The 21,418-nt window shown below is 41.7% G+C and overlaps 1 protein-coding gene across 3 annotated transcripts in view; it reads left to right on the top strand.

The window, feature by feature from the left end:
* The window catches only part of PCED1B (PC-esterase domain containing 1B), a 204,406-nt gene that overhangs the window by 168,169 nt on the left and 14,819 nt on the right, over nt 1-21,418 (top strand). For all 3 annotated transcript variants that reach the window (XR_011650212.1, XR_011650213.1, XR_011650217.1), the window contains one exon: nt 3,262-3,348. The gene's annotated coding sequence lies outside the window, so the exon portion shown is untranslated. The remainder of the gene's footprint in view (nt 1-3,261; nt 3,349-21,418) is intronic.

A 21,418-nucleotide genomic window follows, 5' to 3' on the forward strand; every position in this document is an offset into this window, starting at 1 on the left:
GCAAGGACAGGGAGGTAAAGGAGAAAGCTATGGAGTAAAGCACAACATCATATTTCCAAATGTTCTCCCAAATTCAGCTGGTTTCCTGTTCCTGCAATCACCTACCTAAACCAAATTACGCATGTTTGTTGGGGAGTAGAACCTCAGTTCTCAGCTGCAGGAGACCCAGAGACACGAGGGAGGGCAGCTCTTTGTGTGGTGAGAGGCAGCCTCCTGCGTCTGTGTTACAGTAGTTCTCACCCCGCCCCCGGAGCGCGTTCATGTCTCCCCTGTGTACCCACCGGAAGTACCCCTCTCACGGCCAAGGCCCTCCCATCACCAGCGTGAGCTGTTGACAGGGAAAAGGTGTAAACAGCACAGGACAGGCTCTGAGTTAGACGGTAGAGCCGGGGGAAGAGAGTAAGCGTAAAGATGTCTAAAAGGATTCTGATGGCAGTCTTTGAAAAGGATTCGGGGCGTCTCTGGGGAGGAGCCTCTCCTGCTGGAAGTGCCTATTAAAATAATTAAGAAAACGAGTCTGCTGCACTGGTGTTTCTGTTTTAGTGGACATGCCCCTGGGGATGATTCGTTTGCTGCTGGAGCAGCAATGAATTTCCTGATGGCACTTTAATAGAACAAGCGGGCACAGAGTGGCAGCGGCTGATGGGAGACTCAGATGAAAGGCAGAGCTATCTGGAGCCAAACAAATACTATACCACGTAAAACCTCAGAGCCCGAGATCTAACATGCAGTCCACAGAAGAACAAAAGGCAGACACTTGCAGCTAAAAAGGGTACGTTACAAGCGTCAGAAACTCATACAGTGCATATTTCAGATTGAGGCCAAAAGAGCCGAGTATAAAAGAAAACAGACCAAGGACAAGAATCTTCATAAAAGTCTCCATGGTTTTGAGGAATCACACCCGGGAGGGGACCAAGGGGCCTTTGAAGAAGTCCCTCCGCCTCCTTGTCTTGCAAGTGATGCTCCCTGATGTCCATGGAGATGAAAGAGGTTCTTTGGAAAAACTCCTCTCTACGGAAGCACCAGCCTCAAGGTAACAATTCCCAGGTAACATGGGGCCTAAGTATACAGCTCATTCTCTCCTTCTATCAAATGACTAAAATTAATCCACAGGAAGAAGAAATGCCACGGTGACACCAGCACGTCTTCAGGATTTTTTTCCCCCATAATTTATTCTAAAGAAAGGTAGAAACACAGAACATCTGTCACGGGTGAAAAGAGAAAAAGAGACGCCAATCGCCAGTCATTTTGTTCTAATTCATGTGCATCAAAAAATAAAAAAATAAAAAAAAAGAAAGAAAGAGAGAGAGAAAGAAGGAAAGAAAGAAAAGGAAAGAAAAAGAAGAAAGCTCTTCCCTCGTGGTTTCCATAGCTACTGCGTCCGACTGGTTCTCCTTTATGATCAAAGCGAGAGGGCAGGGAAGAGCAGCCGCCCACTCTTCCCCGTCCCCCAGCACTGAAGAGGGTGTGAGTGACGTGTGCGTCCGTGATACTTATCAACCTCCCCCCCCACAGATGTCACTGCGAAGGGCAAAGCCAATCCGTACAGAATCCTCCACGTCTACACAATTTCTCTTTTCCCTTTCAGCTGTGAAATTCTTCCCAAAAGGTAGTTAAAGATGTCCTTCAGGCTAAGGCACAAATTAGAGCACTGGGGCAAAAAGACAATGATCTGTAATAAAGTAAAACCATGGATTAAAAAAAATTTAACTAATATGTTTTATTTATTTATTTATTTTTAAAGATTTATTTATTATTTATTTAATTCCCCTCTCCCCCGGTTGTCTGTTTTCTGTGTCTATTTGCTGCGTCTTGTTTCTTTGTCCGCTTCTGTTGTTGTCAGCGGCACGGGAAGTGCAGGCGGCGCCATTCCTGGGCAGGCTGCTCTTTCTTTCGCGCTGGGCGGCTCTCCTAACGGGTGCACTCCTTGCACGTGGGGCTCCCCTACGCGGGGACACCCCTGCGTGGCACGGCACTCCTTGCGCGTGGGGCTCCCCTACGTGGGGGACATCCCTGCGTGGCAGGGCACTCCTTGCGCGCATCAGCACTGCACATGGGCCACCTCCACACGGGTCAAGGAGGCCCGGGGTTTGAACCGCGGACCTCCCATGTGGTAGACGGACACCCTAACCACTGGGCCAAGTCCATTTCCCCCTAATATGTTTTATATTGCCAGTTTGAGGCACAATATAAGATGATCTTTAATTTAATATTGACACCATGACTATGAAAAAACTATCCTCAGATGGACAAGAAGCCTCTTCTTTCTCCTAAGCTTCCCCTCCCCAGGGAACACGTGGGTGGTAAGGTCTCCACTTCCTTCCGGGGGTTGCCTGTCACCATCACCAGGAGCGAGTTCTCTGGAGCTCTCTGCTCTTCTCACACCTTCTCTAATTGCTCCTTAGGGCTGTTTTCTTTCCCATAACTATTTATTCCAAGTGTCCATAATGGAGAGTCCCCTCTCCTAACATGTCCAAAACAGAAACAGGCCCAGAGGAAGGTGTAACAAATCTAAACTAGATGTTGGGGAATAACAACATCCCTTCAGTGGCCACTGGCAGTATTTGTTCATGGGACCTCAGGTCCCACGCCTAGCTCCTGGCAGGCTCCCACATGGCCTGGGGGCGAGCTCGTCCCCCACCAGTGAAAACTCTCTGGGGCCAAAGCCCTCAACTCATTCGCTCCCTGCCTTCCAGGCCACGGCAGGAACACCTGCTTGAGCCTGCCAATGGTTCCTCTCTCCTCGCTGCCCCTCTCTCCCACTGCACAACAGGGGCAAGGGGTCGTTCATGGGCCACACAAGTCTAGAGCCACATTGAGAGGTCTTCCCATTAAAGATGGCGGGCGGAACACGCTTGGCTATCTTCTCTCCCTTCTGAAAGCCCACTAAAGCGAAGACACTGCCTACAGCAAATTCTGGTTTCAGCTAGTGAACTTGGTCTGCTGCATTGGAGGGGTCCCACACTTCCAGGCCAGGAGGGGCCGCAACATTGTTTTCCCTGAGAACCTGCAGGGAGCTAAAGATAATTTGGTCTCCTCATCTGTTGCATCAGGTCACTCTCTTTCTCCTCTTCTTTAGGAGGCAAACGTGGGACCTCCCATGTGGTAGGCAGGTGCCCAAATGCTTAAGCCACACCCATTTCCCTGTTTCTTATATTTTAATTTTACTTCCTGAGTGGCTTGAGTTTGGAGATTATAGTTGTAGAAGTTAAGCAGTTACATAGATGAGTCTTTTCTTTAATCTTGTTTTTCTTCCCTTAGCACAGAGAGAAAAGTATCTTTCTGAGGCTATCTTCCAACTCTCACTTGTCAAGTTCATTCTCCCAAGAACATCTTCTCTCAGCAAAGGTAAGATAATTTTCTATTCTTGTTCCCTTTGTTAAATCTTTAACAAAAGAGAACTAAAGAGAGAAAGAGAGATAGAGAATCAAAAACTAATTATAAGAAAATATACCCAAAGATTAACAGAAGTTCAGTCTGGGCAGTAGAATTATAAATGCTCTTGATATTTTTCATGATACTTTTCTGGATTTTTCAAATAATTTATAATGAGTGCATATTACTTTTGTAGCCAGAGAAAATACTTTCAAAAGTTATATAGCTATCTGGTTAATAAAGAGGAGAAATTATTCTTTTTAGTAGCCATATGAATCAAGCATTTCAAACAGCCGATAACAAGTGAAGAAATAGTTCAATAGAGCAAACCTCGTTAGTGTTTACGAGATATTTATTTATCCCCTGTTTCTCCCCCCAATCCAAGAAGATGAGGCAGCTTACACATTTGAAAGGTGAGGAATTATGGTTTATCATCTCTCTTCCCTATCCCATTTTCTAAGCAGGTTGAATCCCTGTAAGTGGGGAGACATTGTTTAGCTGATTCCGAGATGGGAGTATAAGGCAGAAGATGGAGAAGTGCTGAATGTGCTGCATAGAGAAGGAGGAGGGTACGTCGAGTCGGGCAGGAAGGCAGGAGGCTGGCCAGGAGGGGGCTCTGTTCTGGGGAAGCCCCAAGAACAACCTGCCATGTTAGTGTAGGCTCCACGGAAGCAGGAAACTTGAGAGTGGATAACTCCGATGAGAACTTCCAATAGCTCGTTCTGCGGTGTTCAGTGTAAATCCCACCCGTCACCCCCATAAAGACTTCAGTGAAATCTGCATTGCTCATTCGTCTTTTGGTGCCGATGGAGTCTTTCTAAGGGAATGGGAAGAGGTTTATGTTCTGCATCTGTATTGGTAAGGGGTGAATGCAGAACATACGTGCAATTTTAAAAGACTCGAAATAATTGGATAAAGAGAGCAAGTTAGAGAAATCTAAAAGTTAGAATGCTGCTTTAGTCTGGTTTGTTCAGAAGGCATAGAAGAGACACCCAGGTAACCCTGAGTAAAGGGGCTTCTGTCTAAAAGCAGGAGCTCAGACTTTGTCAAGAGGCAGATCCAGATTCCAGACCAGGCTTTTCCACATACCATCAGGGGACCTTCCAAATGCTCATCTGTGAAATGGGATAACAATAAAGTGGTAAATGGGACAGCCTCAGGAAAGCATTTAGTCCAAAGAATGATTCACTAATTGGCAGTTAACATCTCATGATCAATCAAAAGACTTTTCTGAGGTACCTGCTGCAGACTTTTTTTTTCCCTCTATTTTTTGTAAATGTTACACTAAAAAAATATAAGCAGTCCCCATATGCCCTCCCACCCCCCCTCACCCCACATGGATAATGGTTTACACTGTTAGTTTACACTCTCCCCTAGTCCACCCAGTGGGCCATGGCAGGACATGCAATGTCCAGTATCTGTCCCTGCAGTACCACCCAGGACAACTCTTAAGTCTTGAAAATGTCCCCACATCATATCTCTTCTTCCTCTCCCTATCCTCAGCAGTTACCATGGCCACTTTCTCCACATCAATGCTACAATTTCTTCCATTACTAATCAAAATAGTTCCATTGTACAACATCAGTAAGTCCACTCTTATTCCCTCTTTATTATAAACAACAGCAGTCATTTATTAATTACCTCTTTATAATATGCCAGGTATGAAGGTAGCACTAGTTACATAATATTTCTAGTGCTCACAACAAGCCACAAGATGACTATTATCATTCCTGTTTTCCAAATGAGGAAACTGAGGCTCAATATAACTAAACTAATTGACCTAAAGATACACAGGCTGATCTGACTTCACTGCCCATTTCCTATCAGTCAAAATCACAACATTTAGGATTAAATGGGAAGTTCAAGATATAGGACTTACCTCCCTTACTTAATAAAGGCATAAGAAGATTCCCTTCAGGAGCTGCTATAGCTCAGTGGTTGAATGCCTGCCTCCCATGTGCAGGGACCCAGGTTCAATCCCCCTACCTCCTAAACAAAACATTAAAATAAAATAAAATTCCCTTCAATAAGTTCTATTCTACCTCGTTTAAGCGTATCCCTTTGACAACCTCAAACTCTCCCTGCTCTCCAATATTTTATTTGTTCTCTTGCCCTCATCTTGATCCCTTCTTCCCCATCAGTGGCGTTGGTTATGGGAGAGAGTCAGAACTTTTGTGGCTTACTCTGCCGTGATTGGTCCATCCTGGTAATTCTGTTCAATGCCAATTCTTATTAAGAAGCCTGAGGAGAAGTCTGCTGGGAGATTTCTGAAAACAGTTTCCTCCCTTCAAAGAAGAGACATAGGAAGAAGCGGCCTCTGGGTTGTGTCATAGCTAGATGTGTGCCGCCATCTTGCTCCCAGCCTGAGTTTGAAACACGCTCTGAGGATGGCCAAGGGAAGAAATGGAGAAACCTGTGTCCTTGGGGATATCCTTCAGCCACTAAATCAAACAACACCAGAGCCCACATGACCTCAAACTTGCTGTTATGAGAGGTGATGTTTTCCTGGCTAGGTCAGTGTGAGTTGGGAATTCTGTTAAGTGCAGCCCACAGCGTCCCAATATGAAGGTGAAGGTGTGATTTCATGGGTGGTGGTGCCCAGGTGTGGAGGAGGGCTTAGGCAGAGCACAAGGTCTTAGAGAAGATATTAGGGAGAATGTCCAGGGGTTCGTGAACGGCAAAATGAGTTTGAAGATTTCTTTTCTAGGCTTCTGAAAATAGAACAGATTCTTATTCTTCTGGTATGAGTTCAGTTACTCCTGATGAAAAACAGGGAAGGGCTAGCATAGTTGACCTCTAAAAGGTCAAATTTCGAGAGGTCAAATAGCCTGCTTTAATAACACTCTGAAGCTTGAAATTATCTTTTTAATTTTGAGCAGCAGATATATCTTGAAATAGCCTTTTTTTAAAAAAAAGATGGAAAGACAGAAAAAAGCAGAACAACAAGACAGGGATGGTAATATTCCTAATATGTAACCTAGTATCAGTGAAATATTAAAATATTTTTCAATGGAACGTATTTAAATACCTGATTCAGATTTTATATTGCTTTCCATAAATCTCTTCAATAAACTATTTTGTAGTTTTCCATGTATAAGTTCTTTACAATCTAGGTTAAATTTATTCCTTGATATTGGAATCTTTTTGTTGCTATGGTGAATGGATTTTTTAAATGATTTCTTCTTCAGAGTGTTAATTACTAGTGTGTAGAAACACTACTGATTTTTACGTGTTGATCTATATCCCATCACTTTGCTGAATTTGTTTATTAGCTCTAGTGAGTTTGCTTTGGATTTTTCTGGATTTTTCTCTTCATAGGATCATGTCATCTACAAATATGGAAAGTTTTACTTCTTCCTTCTCAACCTGGATGCATTTTCTTTCTTTTTATTGCCTAATTGCTCTGGCTGTTCTAGTATAATGTAGAATAACAGTGGTGACACTGGGCATCCTTGTCTTGTTCCTGAACTTAGAGGGAAAGCGTTTAGTCTTTCACCATTGAGTATGATGTTAGCTGTGGATTTTTCATTTATCCCATATCATGTTAAGGAAGTTTCCTTCTATTCATAGTTTTCAAAATGCTTTTATCAAGAAGGGATGCCAAATTTTGTCAAACACCTTTTTTGCTTTAAGATGATAAAATGTCTTTTTTCCTCTTTGTTCAGTTAATGTGGCATATTAATTGATTTTCTTATGTTGAACCACTCTTGTGTTCTGGGATAAATCCCACTTGACCATGGTGTATAATTCTTTTAATGTGCTGTTGGATTAATTAGCTCATATTTTGTTGAGAATTTTGTATCTATATCCATCAAGGATCATAAGAGTCTTTAATTTCCCTTTCTTGTGGTATCTTTAACTGGCTTTAGTATTAGGGTGATGTTGGCTTTGTAGGAATGAGTTAGGAATTATTCCCTCCTCCCTCTTCAACTTTTTGGAAGCAGTATTGGTGTTAATTTTTTTTGGAATGTTTGATAAAGTTTACCAGTGAAGCCATCTGGTCCTGGGCTTTCCTTAGTTAGGAGATTCTCTTTGCTATTGGTCTGTTGAGACCTTCTATTTCTTCTTTTTTTTTCTTCACACTTTTAAAATTAAAGTTAATAGATCACTAAGAATGTTACATTAAAAAACATAAAAAACCTGAAAAACATAAGAGACTCCCATATACCCCACTCCCAACCCCCACCCCACCATTTTTGTAAATTGTATTTTTTCGAAGATATATACATCACAAAAAAATGTTACATTAAAAAATATGAGGTTCCCGTATACACCCCCACCCTCCCACCCTACTCCTCCCACACCAGCAACCTCCTCCCTATTTCTTCTTGAAGTAGTGTGTATGATTCTAGGAATTTGTCCATTTTTTTCAGTTTATCTCATTTATTGGTGCTCGGTTGTTTATAGTAGCCCCTTAGTCTTCCTATTTCTGTGGGGTAAGGAGTAATGTCCCCCTGATCATAGACAGGTGCATCCTCTCTCTTTCCTTTTTTTTTTCCTTTAGCAGTCTGGCTAAAGGTTTGTCGATTTTATCTTTTCTAAGAGCAAACTTTTGGCTTCATTCATTCTCTGTATTGTTTTCTTATTCTCTATTTCATTTTATCTCTATTCTAATCTTTGTTATTTCTTTCCTTTTGTTCACTTTGGGTTTTGTCTGTTCTTTTTTTTTTTTTTTCCTAGATCCTCTAGTTGCAAGGTTAGGTCGCTGATTTGAGATCTTTCTTCTTTTTATTTTTTTATTTATTTATTTATTTTTAAAGATTTATTTATTTATTTTATTTCCCCCCTCCCCTGGTTGTCTGTTCTTGGTGTCTCTTTGCTGCGTCTTGTTTCTTTGTCCGCTTCTGTTGTCGTCAGCGGCACGGGAAGTGTGGGCGGCGCCATTCCTGGGCAGGCTGCTCTTTCTTTTTCACGCTGGGCGGCTTTCCTCACGGGCGCACTCCTTGCGCATGGGGCTCCCCTATGCGGGGGACACCCTTGCGTGGCAAGGCACTCCTTGCGCGCATCAGCACTCCACATGGGCCAGCTCCACACGGGTCAAGGAGGCCCGGGGTTTGAACCGCGGACCTCCCATATGGTAGACCGACGCCCTAACCACTGGGCCAAAGTCCGTTTCCCTCTTTCTTCTTTTTAAACGTAAGCATTTAGAGATACATTTCCCTCCCAATGCTGCCTTTCCTGCATCCCATAAGTTTGGTATGTTGTATTTTTGTTTTCACCACCTCAAAGGTATTTCCTAATTTCCCTTGTGATTTCTTCTTTGACCATTAGTTACTTAAGAGCATGTTGTTAATTTCTACATATTCTAGTTGTCCCTCTGTTATCGATTTCTAGTTTCATTCCACTGTAGTCAGAGAAGATACATTGGAATAATTTAAATATATTTTAATGTATTGAGGCTTATTTTATGGGCTAACAATGACCTATCCTGGAGACTAACCCCTGAGCATTATAGAAAAATAGGTATTTTGCAGATATTGAGTGAAGTGTTTTATAAATGTCCTTTAGGTGTAGTTGGAGTATATTGTCATTCAAGTCTTCTATTTCTTTAATGATTTTCTGTCTAGAAGTTCTAGCCATTATAAAAGTGTTATATTGAAGTCTTTTCCTATTAATGTAGAACTGTCTATTTCTCTTTTCATAGCTATCATTATTTGCTATATATGTTTTGGGTCTCTCCCATTAGGTGTATATATATTTATAATTGTTGTGTCTTCTAGTTGAAGTGACCCCTTTGTAGGTATATAGTGACTTTCTTTGTCCCTTAGAAACAGTTTTTGACTTAAAGTCTATTTTATTCAATATTAGTATAGTGGGAAGCAGATGTGGCTCAACTGATAGAGTATCCGCCTACCATATGGAGGGTCCAGGGTTCAATACCCAGGTTTTCCTGGCCCATGTAGTGAGCTGGCCTACGTGCAGTACTGCTGCGTGCAAGGAGTGCCATGCCACACAGGGGTATCCCCTGCATAGGGGAGCCCCACACACAAGGAGTGCATTCCAGAAGGAGAGCTGCCCTATGTGAAAAAAGCACAACCTGCCCAGAAGAAGCACCACACACATGGAGAGCTGATACAGTAAGATGACACAACAAAAAAGAGATACAGATTCCCAGTGCCACTGAGAATGCAAGCAGACACAGAAGAACACACAGTGAATGGACATAAGAGAGCAGACAATGGGGGAAGGGAGGGAAGGGGAGAGAAATAAATAAAATAAATCTTAAAAAAATATGTATATATATTAGTATAGTGATTCCAGCCCTTTTTTGGTTACTATTTACATGGTGTATTTTTCCATCCTTTTACTTTCAACCTACTTGTGTCTTCAAATTTAAGGTGAGTCTCTTGTAAACAGCATATAACTGGGTCATATTTTTTTATCCATTCTGCCAATCTCTGTCTTTTGACTGTAAAATTTAATCCATTTACATTTAAAGTAATTGCTAATAATGCAGGACTTTCTTTTGTCATTTTTCTGTTTGGTCTTTGTAAGACTCACTTACAAAGTAAGTCTTCCATTGACACCTACTTTCATCTTTATTTGATTTTTTTGTAGTGTAACATTTTGAGTTCCTTTTCATTTCCTTCTGTATGTATTTTCCATATATTATCTTTCTGGTTACCATGGGTTTAGAAAACTTACTTATAAGAAACATGTTGGATTTGATGCCAACTTAACTTCAATAGTATACATAAACTGTTCCTATATTACTCCACCCCCACACCTTTTTGTTGTACTTGTTACAAATTATATCTTTACACATTACATGTCCGAAACCATATATTTATCATTAATATTTATGTATTTGAATTTTAGAACCTGTAAGAAGTAAAAAGAGTTACATAACAAAAAGCAATACAATAATACTGACATTTATAATTACCCATAAGATTACCTTTACCATAAGTCTTTATTTCTTTATGCTGCTTTAATCCACGGCCTAATGTCTATCCTTTTCAGTCTGAAAAACTCCCTTTAACATTGTTTATAGGGCAGGTCTAGTGGTGATGAACTCCCTCAGCTTTTGTTTAACTGGGAATGTTTTTGCCTTTCTCTCAATTTTGAATGACAGTCTTTTCAGATATAAAATTCTTGGTTGGATTTTTTTCTTTCAAGAGTTTAAATATTTCATCTGCACTGCCTTCTTGCCTCCATGGTTTCTGATGAGAAATTGGCACTTAATCTTATTGGTACTCCCATGTATATAACATGTTGCTTTTCTTTTGCAGATTTCAGAATTCTCTCCTTGTCCTTGGTTTTCAATAGCTTGATTACTCTGTGTATGGGCCTGGTTCTCTTTGACTTTATCCTGTTTGGGGTTTGTTGTGATTCTTGATTGTGAAATTCATGTCTTTTATTAAATTTAGGAAAATTTTCCATTACTTCTTTAGTGCCCCTTTCTCTCTTTCTTCTTCTGGCACTCACATAATCCATATATTGATACCCTTGATGGTGTCCCACAGTTCTCTTAGTGTCTGTTCACTTTTTTCATTCTTTTCTCTTTTTTTTTTCTTCTTCAAATTCTACTCAATTTATTCATTTTTAAAAAAATAATTCGTTCAAAAAATATGAGGTCCCCATTCACCCCCACCACCCCCACCCCACCACTCCCCCCACAGTAACACTCTCCCCCATCATCATGACACATCCATTGCATCTGGTGAGTACATCTCGCTGCACCCCATGGCCTGTGGTCCACACCATAGCCCACACTCTCCCACGTTCCATCCAGTGGGCCATGGGAGGATCTACAATGTCCAGTAATTGTCCCAGCAGCACCACCCAGGACAACTCCAAGTCCCAAAAACGCCCCCACATCACATCTCTTCCTCCCACTCCCTACCCCCAGCATCCACCATGGCCACTTTCTCCACACCAAACGCCTCCACATCTCATCTCTTCCTCCCATTCCCCACACCCAGCAGCCACCATGGCCACTTTTTCCACACCAATGCCACATTTTCTCGATTATTAACCACAATAGTTCATGAATAGGATATCATTAAGTCCACTCTAATCCTTACTGTATTCCTCCTTCCTGTGGACCTTGGCTTGGTCGTGTCCATTCCACATCTATGTCAAGAGGGGGCTTAGATTCCACATGGATATTGGATGCAATCCTCCTGCTTTCAGTTGTAGGCACTCTAGGCTCTTTTCTCTTTTTGATCCTCAGCCTGAATTATTCCAATTGTCTTGTCTTGGAGTTCACTGATTCTTTCTTCTTCCAGCTCCAATCTGCTATTGAAACCCTCTATAGAATTTTTCATTTCAGCTATTGTGGTCTTCAATTTCAGTATTTCTGTTTGCTTACTGTATTAGTCAGCCAAAGGGGTGCTAATGCAAAACACCAGAAATCTGCTAGCCATTATAAAGGGCATTTATTTGTGGTAGGAGCTTATAGATACCAGGCCACAAAGCATAAGTTACTTCCCTCACCAAAGTCTATTTCCACATGTTGGAGCAAGATGGCTGCCGATGTCTGTTAGAGTTCAGGCTTCCTGGGTTCTTCTGGGCTCAGTCCCTCTGTTTTCTCAACAAGGTCAGTTGTAGATTATGAGGCTCTCTAGGCTTTGCCTCTCTCCACGAGGTCAGCTATAGACTATCAGGTGAGTGGCTCTGTCTCTCTCCGTGGGATTTCTGCTGTGTCTAAGGAGCATCTCTATTCCTCTGTGCTCTTCTCCTGGCTCTTCCCAGGGCTTGCTTCTCTTTCCTCTGTGTGCTTACTTACAACTTAAGACTTCAGCATCAAACTCCACCATCAAAACTCCAACATTAAGAACTCTCAACTCTGTCCTTTGCCATGCCTTTTATCTGCCATGCCACCCACCAAGGGGCAGGGATTCAATGCCCTAATGACATGGCCCAATCAAAGCCCTAATCATAACTTAATCATGCCCAGGTACAGACCAGATTACAAATGTAATCCAATATCTATTTTGGAATTCATAATCATATAAAACTTACTTAATTTTTTTTCTATCTCCTTATTGATATTCTCACATTGCTCATTCATCATTTTAAAATCTTTCTCCATGTTTCCTTTATCTCCTGGAGCATTTTGAAGAAAATTTTTTAAAGTCTTTGTCTGAGATGTCCAAAGTTTGGTCTTCTCCATTGATAGCTTCTGAATTTTTATCTTGTTTCTTTGGGTGGGCCATCATTTCCTGCTCTTTTGTCTTGTAATGCTTTGTTGCACACAGTATATTTTAACATTTTAATGTGTTCACTTTGGGATTTAGTCCCTGAGCTGTCTGTTCCTAGCTAGTAATATGACTAAGATTTCTATGAGTGCCAGGGGCTAAGAAAACAATCAAACGAATGCAAAAACAAAAACAAACACACACACAAAATCACCTTTCATGGTCTTAACAAATTGTTTCTGTTTGCTTGTGCTTTCCTACAGAGTTTAGCCATCCTATCAAGAACATCAACAAGAGTGAAAGTGAAATAGAGAGTCCACTCTGCCTTCTCTGAGCCTGTGTCTTATCCTGGGCTTATGCTTGCTCCTAGTCTTAGGAATTCTTCCATTTATAGGAATCTGAAAGGCCTCTCCACTCCCTGTGAATTAGACACCAACCCCTCCTGGGTGCTCTATTGTATGTCTTAAAACCACTAATCCTTTGTCTCCAGCCACTTTGACTTAATTGTTTCTTATACTGCTTCATTTATCCATAAACTGCTTCTGCCTATAGGCACGTTCTGGGATGGTGAGCCAGACATGGGGTTGGTTTCTTGGTTTAATCTTTTGGGATGTGACACATTGGGATGGACATATCAGCATCCCAGTATGTGCATAGGGGTTCTTCTCCCTTAGAGCAGAGCTGGGACTCACAAGAGGAGCAAAGGCTCACTCCACACCATGTGGGGGAGGTTTGGGGCAGGGACCAGCAAGGTGCCACAAGCTTCTTGTACCATTGTGGGTTTGTTTTTGCATTGGTGCCTTTTATTGGTTTATAGTGTATAAACTGTTTTTTTTAAACAAATCAATTTTATTGATACATATTAAATTGCATACAGTTCATCCAAAGGGTATAATCAATGGTATTTGGTATAATCACATAGTTGTGCATTCATCACTTCAATCATTATTAGAACATTTTCATTATTTCAATAATAATAATAATGAAAAGAGAGAAACAAGAAAATTCCTCACCTCTCAATCTCTGTGTGCTTCCCCACTGTACATAGGTGGTGCTTCTGGCTATTCAATCCAAAAACAAACATTGTACTAAGTGAAGAGACAAGACACAGAGTACTACATATTGTATGATTCCATTTATATGAAATGTAAATATAAATCAATTTATAATGATGAAATGAGATTAGTGGTTATGTATATCTGAGGAAGGAATGCTAAGGGGTGTGGAGTCTTTCTTTTTTTTTTTTTAAAAGACTTATTTATTTTTATTTAATTCCCCCCCCCTCCCCTGGTTGTCTGTTCTTGGTGTCCATTTGCTGCGTCTTGTTTCTTTGTCCGCTTCTGTTGTCGTCAGCGGCACGGGAAGTGTGGGCGGCACCATTCCTGGGCAGGCTGCTCTTTCTTTTCACGCTGGGCGGCTTTCCTCACGGGCGCACTCCTTGCGCGTGGGGCTCCCCTATGCGGGGGACACCCTTGCGTGGTGCGGCACTCCTTGCGCGCATCAGCGCTGCGCATGGCCAGCTCCACACGGGTCAAGGAGGCCCGGGGTTTGAACCGCGGACCTCCCATATGGTAGACGGACGCCCTAACCACTGGGCCAAAGTCCGTTTCCCTGGAGTCTTTCTTTTGGGAGTAATGAAATTTTTCAAAAAATTTTGAGATGATGAATATATAACATTGTGATTATACTAAAAGCCATTGATTATACACCATTTTTAAAGCTTTGTTGTCTTGATTTGGCATTCATCCCAATTACTGCAACCCTCCAACTATTTTCTGGGGTTTTCAGGAAGAGAGCTCTGCCAGTTTTTACTTGCTGTTCAAAGGTTCTGTGAAGGAAGAGCACCCTGGAGAGTCTTACGCCACCATCTTGGTTGACTGGAAGTCAGACATTTAAAAAAATAATAATATTAACAAAAATGTGAATTTTGACAGAGTAACTTTTCTTATGTCTCAAGGTGCAATCTCTGTAACTGGGAGGTCTTTAACAAATAATAAATATAATTTAAGTAATAGAGCTCTGGGTTTCCAACAAATTTGGATGAACAAGTTTTTCTCCAAATGAATGAAATCAGTGCATGATTCATGATAATGAGCTCCTGAGGACAATGGTCATATAGGGTCCGTGGAGAATCACAGAACATACCAATCACCAGTGTCCCACAATGTGGGGCTATGTGAACAGTGCGCTCACTCAGAACATTTAGGTAAGAGACAGGTGAGTAATTAGCCACACTTAAAATGTGATAAATACCCTGAGAGATGGCAAATAGTGCTGAAATATAGTCAATAGGGAAATGCAGTTTTATGAAGTCTTGTTCATTCAACATATTCTTATGGATCTTCATATAGGACCCAAATGCTAAATACACTGTGAACAGTTTTAAAAAGTCATGGTCCCCACATCTAAGGAATTCATGGTTTAGTAGTAGCCTCTAGTATCATAATTTTAAGAAAAAAAACAGTAGCAATGTGACATGGAAAATGCTATAACAGAGGCATATATGACAAGCTATAGAAGGATGAAATGCATAATACCTAATCTGCTTAGGGGAATGTAGCAGTTTGGCATTATTTATTAATTCCAAAAATAGATATTAGATTATGTTTGCAAAGTGGTCTGCTCTTCTGGGCATATTAGATTATATTGGATTCAGAGATTTCACTTTTACTTGATTAAATAATGATTGGGGCTTTGATTGGGCCACATCCATAGGACGTTGAGTCCCTGCCCCTTGGTGGGTGGGGACTCACAGAGAAACTGCACTGTAGAGAAGGGAGGTTGGAGATTTGATGCTGGAGCCTGGGAAGTAAGCACACAGAGGAGCAGAGAAAAGGCTCGATTATACATGGCAGAGGCCCTGGGAGCATTCTGCCTGGCAGAGGCTGAAAAAATGATGAGCTGTTCACCTGATAGTCTATAGCTGGCCTTGTGGAGTGAGGTGAGCAGCTGAGCTGGGAGAGAAACAAGCCCTGGGAAGAGAGGAACCCAGGAAGCCTGAGCCCTCATAGACGTCGGCAGCCATCTTGCTCCAACATATGAAAATGGACTTTGGTGAGGGAAGTAACTTATGCTTTATGGCCTGGTAACTGTAAACTTCTACCCCAAATAAATACCTTTCATAAAAACCACTCGATATCTGGTATTTTGCCTCAACACCCCTTTGGCTGACTAATACTGAGCTTAGAGAAGAATTTACAGAGGAGATGATTAAATCTGAGACCTATATATTGAGAATTGTTTGGAAGACGAGGTGAGGAAAAGCATTCCAGCCAGAAGAGCATCCCCAGTCAGAGGAAACAGTATAAAGGTGTGTGTGTGTGTGTGTGTACACATGTATGGCTTATTGAGGTAGAGCTGGTAGAGAGGGAGTTAAGGTCTGGATGAGAAAGAGTCTCATAGGATGTATTATGGAGTTAATATGTTGCATAGTTATAAGTCAGGACATGACACGGTAATATTTGCATTTTAGAAAGAGTACCAGCTCTGGGAATAGCAGGGAACATGGAGCATAGATTGTAGGAAGCTGAATCAAGGGGTAAGGAGACCTCTTAAGAGGCTCTTGTAGTTCTGAACCAGGGAAGCAGTCCTGGGGTTGGGCAGGGATAAAGCATATTCAGAAAACACAGAGGAGAAAGAATTGACAGGACCTCATTAATGCTCAGCAGCATTTGATCTGGCATTTGACCCTCCTTGAAGCACTCTTGTCATTTGTTTCCCATTCTGGACACTAAACTCTTAGTTTTATTTATACCACACTGTCTGCTTCCCTTTTAGTCTCCTTCGTTGCCTTCTATTTCTTTCCCTGACTTCTAAATTTTGGAGCACCTTGGGTCCCGGCCTGGGCCCTCTTCTCTTCTCTCCCCATCCTCTCTCTAGGAGATATCAGTCAGTTCCATCTGATATCTATAAACTGATGACTCCTAAAATTTTATTTCTAGCCCCAACTCTCCCCTCAATTCTAGTCTTGTATATTCAATGGCATGATCAACAACTCAGACGTAAGAACTCTTGGTTTCCCCTGTTCCAAGCCCATTCCTCCTCTAATTTTCTGCATTTCACTAAATGACACCACCATCTACCCAGATCCCTTGGGGAAAAAAAAAACCAGAGGGACAAACAAAAAGCCCCATATGCCAAAGTAGAGAAAATTCTTGGGTTGTCTAACAATCAAGTGGGGCTGCTCTTTGTGCTCCAGAGGGCATCACTTTCATTGTAATCTGTGCAAATGGTGCCCATTTTTGTTGTGCAATGCAGAGGCCCTAAGATACTTCTCTCCACCCTATTTGTTAGGAAAACTAGAGGAAAAGATTTTAATTAAATTTCATATCCTAATATTGTCTCAAATTTTCTTTCCCAATTGTACTTCACTAAACCTGAAACTGCTTCTACTAGTTAGTAATTTATGCTGAATTTTGTTAAGGACAACAATATAGAACTATGCTTACTTTAGCATTTTGGTAAATACTGATGGATTGACTCTTTATCTTTAAAGATCTATTTATTTATTTATCCCCACACACACACACATTGTTTTTGTGCTCGCTGTCTGCTTTCTGTGTCCATTTGCTGTGTGTTCTTTTGTGTCTGCTTGTCTTCTCCTTAGGCAGCACTGGGAACCGATCCTGGGGCCTTCTGGAGTGGGAGAGAGGTGCTTAATCTCTTGTGCCACCTCAGCTCCCTGGTCTGCTACATCTTGTATTATCTCCCCTCTGTGCCTCTTTTTGTTGAGTTATCTTGCTGTGCCAACTCTCCGCACAGGCCAGCTTTCTGTGTGGACCAGCTCTCCTGCGCAGGCCAGTACTCCACATCAGCCAGCTCTCCACTTGGGCCAGCTCTCTGCTTGGGCCAGCTCTCTGCTTGGGTCAGCACTCTGCATGGGCCAGCTCTCCACTTAGGCCAGCTTGCCTTCACCAGGAGGCCCTGGGAATCAAATCCTGGACCTCCTATATGGTAGATGGGAGTCCAATCGCTTGAGCCACATCTGCTTCCTGATTGGCTCCTACATATGCCAGACCACAAGGTCATTTGATTAATAAGAAATGTCTTTTCTCCTTTCTACATATATTTTTATTTATTACTATTCATTCATCCAGAGCTTACTGTCCCATTTTTATGAAAGATTCTAATAAATTTAACTCTTGTACAAAGTCACAGTACTCAAAGAAAACAAACATTAAAAATACTAAACTCATGGGTACAAGCAGAGACACACAACGTTGTGTTGCTTATTGATTGGTGATGTGCAACTGCTTAGTTTATAACTAAGTGGCTCAGGAATCAGGCAGGCTCAGGTTTGCATCTTAGCTCCAGCACTTAGGAATGTGTGACCTGGGCAAGATACATCTGAAGGACGTTCCTTCATCTGAAAATAAGATCAAACTCACAGGGTTTGTTGTACAGATTAAATGAAGTTAATATATGCAAATTGCCTGGAACAGAGGAAGCACTTAATAAATGGTAATTGTTTTGTTGTATTTTTATTGTTTCTTTCCTCTGCATTTCTCAGCCGACCTAATAAATCTGTAGGTGGTCCCATCACTGTTCACCTTTATGAAGCATCTTATCCAGGAACACTTACACTGAAAAATGATCACACTCCAACTCTCAAAGTCTAGATTTTGTGATCTGTTCAAGAGAAGAAACCATGCATTACTCAGGAATTAATCTGAATGTGTGGGTAATAAAGTTTTCCCAATCTGAGAACTAATCTACACAGGAAATGGAAAACTGAGCAAGCATCCAGTGGATTTAGAGGCACAGACTCCTCCCCGGTATTAAAGAGTGTGTGTGTGTCCATTTCAGCTCTTTGTTTCCATCCCTCCTGAAGAGCAGGGACAGCATCTACTTCAGATCAGAGTACTTTCCTCTTCTTGCCAGAACTTTGGGAGCGTTTTATGGTGAGAAAGGAAACAGGTGTTTCTAAAGGAGACGAACAGTACCTGTGATTCAGTCATGAATCAAAGGTTCCTGAGCTGATCTGCATCGAGATTTCCCCGTCCGCCCACCATTTCAAACAAAGTGCTGGGTTGAACATCATGAGTATTTCCAGAACATCACCCTCTATGATAAGATATATTTCTTCTCACAGCACCTTAAAACAAACCCTTTCTAGGATTTCCAAACAAGACCGTAGAGTTGTTTGGTTTCTTGGTTGTTCAAACTGATCAGACGCCAAGGAGTAGGACTGGTGATTGTAGCTAATCCATCAGGGAAAGCTCCTTCTAAGGTTCCCACGCCACCATCCTCCAGAAGGCAGCTGGTATGCTAGACAAAAAAGGGAGTACCACGGTCTATTATATAGTTTATCACTGAAGTTTGGATGTCAAGTGAAAGCTTTTCCCGGCTGTAATAGCACTAGACCCAGTGATGCATTGTGGGGCCTTCACTTATCTCTATTTATTCTTAACCATCTTATAGCATGGATTTACAGAGTTGGGACTCTAGCTCTTTGCTGCCCCAGCCCCCAATGGTTGCTCAGGAGCCTCTAGAGATGCTCTGGAGGGACCTCAGGAGGCTGAAAACATGTACATTGGGGCTGTAGCAGAAGGAGAAACACAACAACGACAACAACCACAATAACCACAAGTGGCTTTCAGTCCCTCAGGAAAAGCCCAAAGCAGAATATATAATAACTACTGGTGTGTGAAAATCCACGGCGACATTAGCTTTTGTGGGGAGACATGGCATTCCCCCGTAGTCATGACAACACCAATGCCTCCTCCCGGCATGCACGTTCAGGTGTTGCGTTTATTTTAGAACTTGACTCCTGACAAAAAGAGATTTGGAACAGCTACCTGTTTTGTCAGTTAAGATGACATGCCAACGTTGAGATACTTAATTGCAAGGAAAGTGCTCACCCCGGCCGGCTGTGGTTTCTATAGAGACGCTATTTCCAAGACAAAAATAAATGTTTACTCATCAGGAAAGGCCAGAGGAGGGGATTTCTGCAAGGCGGGTGTGAGCTGGGGTGTTGGTGATTGACAATTCTGTTTCTTTCCTGGCTGCCTGACAACTCTTCATTAGTGCCCAAATTGACTACAAATAATTAAGTGTATCTTTCACTTCAGAGGTGGGATTGAAATTACTAATTAGGATGCAGCATACGGAAGAGGAAGGACCTTCAGCTGGGCCTTTATTTTTCAGATGCGGGAACCAAACGAGCCCACCTACCTGGTCACTGGGGTCCCTGGGCTCCGAGTGGGAATCCATTCCCCCGCAGCACCCCGGGAAGCCTCTCGCGTCTTCTGCCACTGGCGGTGTCTCCCCATCATCACTTCCAAACCCTCGAGCAAAAGATGCAGGTGAAGGAAGTTCCAAATGCCTCCTTAAGAAGAAATAAAATAGTCATACAGATTGTCCTCCCCTCTGGGAGCCGCCAGTTCTCTCAAGAGACACAATTCCCTCTGTTTAAGAACATCATGGGTCCTCCCCAGGATGGGGGTACACCTTCCCACTCATTGTATGGGTCTCCACCCAATGATATAACACACTGTGACAAGCTGAGCCCTTACACAAACTGTAGCATTGATCTGGAAAAAGTGGACACGGTAGTTGCTGAGGGCAGGGAGAAGGAAGAAGATGTGATGTGGGGGCATTTTCAGGACTTGGAGTTGTCCTAAATGATACTGCAGGGACAGATGCTGGATATTATATATCCTGCCATAACCCACTGAAAGTACTGGGGAGAGTGTAAACTACAATGTAAGCTATAATCCATGCAGTGTAGCAGTGCTCCAAAACGTATTCACCAAATGAAATGAATGTGCCACAATGATGAAAGAAGTTGTTGATGTGGGAGGAGTGGGGGGGAGGTATGCGGGAACCTTTTACATTTTTTTGTGATCTATGTATCTCTTAAAAAAAAGATAATTTAATTAAAAAATAAACTAAAAGAATGAATAAAATAATCTTCACCTAGGAAAAAAATGTCCCTTTCTCTTGAGCTATTTAGAAAAATTACAGCTGACTCTGAACAGTGACAAATTTTCCCAACTTCAAATGTGATTTCAAGCACTCTCCAACTATGTGTGTAGAGTGCTGAATGTGCAACTTGGAAGAATTATACAAGATACATATGGAAAAAATATTTTTCAATGCAATTTCAATTATTAATATACTTTTCCCTTCCCTTCCTTCCAAGTTCTAGGATGTATATAAATCATTTGTCGCTCATGTTATAAAGAAGCAATTTTCATGAAAAAATTGATATTCATTTTCTTAAACCTCCAGCTGGTTAACCAGGTACCTTTACATTTATTAATTTGGAAGAAGACTAATACTAGCTGTCTGCCGTATCCTCTAATTTGAAAGATTCTCTTTAACATGCTTTAACAACCGTTTTTTAATAATAAAAATTCTGATAGGATTTTGCATAAATGGAAGGATCTTTGGGATTTTAACGTAATAATGATTCTGTCTAAAGCAGGGGTTCTTAACGTTTTTTTGTTCCACGGACCGCTTTGCCAGCCAGGTGAAAACCACAGACCCCTTACAAAGTCCACACTACACTGTGTATTATTTAATAAATATATCACACCCGCACCAACATGTCCCCAAAAGAATAATGTGGTTTTTAAAAAATTTTGAAATCGAGCTCATTGACCCCTTGTCAAGAACACCTAGTCTACCGACACTCATTCCCTTAACAGGGAGCACAACGTTATTAAGGCTGTTGATTTAAAGTTGAAATCTCTGAGCTGACCTTCCTCTTTAACTAGCTGTAACTTAGGGCAAGGCTTTATGGAGGCTTTGGTTTTCTTATGACCAAAACTTAAGAACAAACACCCAACTGCCCAGTACAAATTATACATGTGGCAAAACCTGGGAGAAAGGAAGACAACCAAGCATGGACCCAGCGTGTCTGGGGTACCTGCTCTGGGTAAAGGCACTGCTTTAGG

This window comes from Dasypus novemcinctus, chromosome 12 (genome assembly GCF_030445035.2).
Source record: "Dasypus novemcinctus isolate mDasNov1 chromosome 12, mDasNov1.1.hap2, whole genome shotgun sequence".
NCBI lineage: Eukaryota > Metazoa > Chordata > Mammalia > Cingulata > Dasypodidae > Dasypus > Dasypus novemcinctus.